General features: G+C 30.8%; 1 protein-coding gene across 1 annotated transcript in view; it reads left to right on the forward strand.

Moving 5' to 3' along the window:
- Positions 1 to 801: 801 nt before the first annotated feature.
- The window catches only part of TENT5D (terminal nucleotidyltransferase 5D), a 6872-nt gene continuing 5479 nt past the window's right edge, over positions 802 to 2194 (forward strand). The window contains exon 1 of the mRNA XM_017865623.1: positions 802 to 933. The gene's annotated coding sequence lies outside the window, so the exon portion shown is untranslated. The remainder of the gene's footprint in view (positions 934 to 2194) is intronic.

Below are 2194 nucleotides of genomic sequence, written 5' to 3' on the forward strand. Positions count from 1 at the left end.
ATGCAATGTGTCAAATAAAATATCTAATACCTCTTTCCCATAGTCAAATCATGTTTAATACTTCTTTATACTGGTAAAACATAATACATTCTGACCAAAATCTTGTTGTTTGTCTATAGGTAGGTATATATGGATATATAACTTGAAAGTTTCTAAAGTACAGGAATTCATTTTTGTATACAGTCATTTATTATAGGTAAGAGAACTAATTAGATTTAGGACCACAATACGTACAAGCTTTAGAAAGACTTTCTACTAGCCTTAATGTCCAGCTCACAAAACAATATTGCAGTTAAAATGTTTTCAAAAGTTTATGGTTTAAAAGAGCATTCACTTTGATTAGAATTTTCTGTATTATTTAATGTAATGTTTTAAATTTAGTAGAAATAGCCAAAATATGAGGGACTAGGCACTGCTATTGAGACTACTTTTCCTTTACCATTTCTTCTCAGTTTTCTTTAGTGTAGCAGTTCTTAATGTGTCATTCCCTGACCAGCAGCATCAGTATCATCTTGGAAGTTATTAGAAATGCAGATATTCTGGCCCCACATCTGACCTGCTAAATTAGAAACTCTGGAGGTGGGACCCAGAAATCTGTATATTTACACACAGATAAAATGATTGCTCTAAAATAGTGGTTGTCAAATTTTAACATGCATTAGACTCATTTCTTCTGTGTGTATGTATGTGTGTGTGTCTGCATGTATGTATGTATATATATAATTTGCAGGACTGTTGGCTGTGGGGCATCATTATATTATTTGTATATAATATCTATTAAAGAACTTTATTTTTGCTTGTATTATCTTGCAGTTTTTCTGATTGGTTTATGACTTTATTCGGTGATAATATGAAAATTCCTATCTTCACTGAAGGATCTGAATAATCGTTTTAACTCAACTATATTGCATTCTTGAAAGTAATCCTTTCAATGTAAGTATGACATCTTTTCTCATTCTCTTTATAGTTCTAACATTAATATAGACAGGTAAAGAGTGGCTAACTTCCTATTTTTCCCATGGTCAGAGGGAACATAGGGTTGTAATAGGGAGAACAATTACATTTTATTTGTTATTCAAATATCCATTCACAGTCTTTTGTGATATCTTGGCAAATTGCTTGCTTTGCTTTGCATTCCCAGATGAATTTAACCAGTTGAATAATGGAAACCACTTTGTACTGATTTGGGCATTTGCTATATAGTCAGATACATTACAGGCATACTAATAGGTTAGGCTAGATGGGGAAAATGTTAGCTTAAAGGATAAGTAAATTGGGAGAAGACAGGGAGCCAAAAGAAGTTTTAAATATTCTGCAATGTGAACTACTGCTGATCTCCACATTTTGAAAACGATAATTAGAAATTTCATGTTTTGTGCTTCTGTTGAGGTTTATGTGGAAAGTTACTGAAGAGTTTCTACCTTGAATTTGGAATTTTAACTCATGAAAGTGTAGTTTTATAATTCATACTCAGTAAACACACTTTCAGTAACTAAGTATCCAAGACAGTATTATAAGCAATGTGGGTGGCTTTGTTGCAGTTTTTCCACCTTTACCATGACACTCATCCAAAGTTTCTATTTAGCCATACTTTTGATTTAGAAAATTCAAATTAAGTTTCCCAACAAGTTTTCTAATGTGCTGTTTTTGATACATGGGTGATTGACTCTACTATATGTGGTTAAGTATGGAGCCATAATCTACACATTAAGATAAGTCCTATTACTTTAATGCCATATTTGAAATTTGTACTAATAACACATTGATATTGTACATTATGTGAAAATGAACAGTAGCTGTGCCAAACGGAGCATAACATTATTGTCAAATCTTGATTATTCATGTTAATAGAGGTCAGCCTTGTTGGAGGCATATATAGATTCCAGATCAGTACAAATCACTTATATTTACTCCATTGTGACATGTATTTTATTATGTTTTGTGCTTATATATGTCTATATGTATATGTATGTTTGAGTGTATATGTATCACAAATTTTTATCATAATTACACTTTTTTCTAGGGCTAATTTAAAAAATTTATAATTTTCATTTTCTTATATAACAGTAAAGGTAGTTAGTGATATGGTAACTCAGAATTTGTCAGTTAGTAATGATATGTCAATAAAATAGACTTGATTTCAAAAACAAGCTTTGATAGTTATGGCTAGAGAAAAGTTAAAAAAAAAAAAAAA

Source organism: Rhinopithecus bieti, unplaced genomic scaffold, assembly GCF_001698545.2.
Source record: "Rhinopithecus bieti isolate Rb0 unplaced genomic scaffold, ASM169854v2 scaffold_83617, whole genome shotgun sequence".
NCBI lineage: Eukaryota > Metazoa > Chordata > Mammalia > Primates > Cercopithecidae > Rhinopithecus > Rhinopithecus bieti.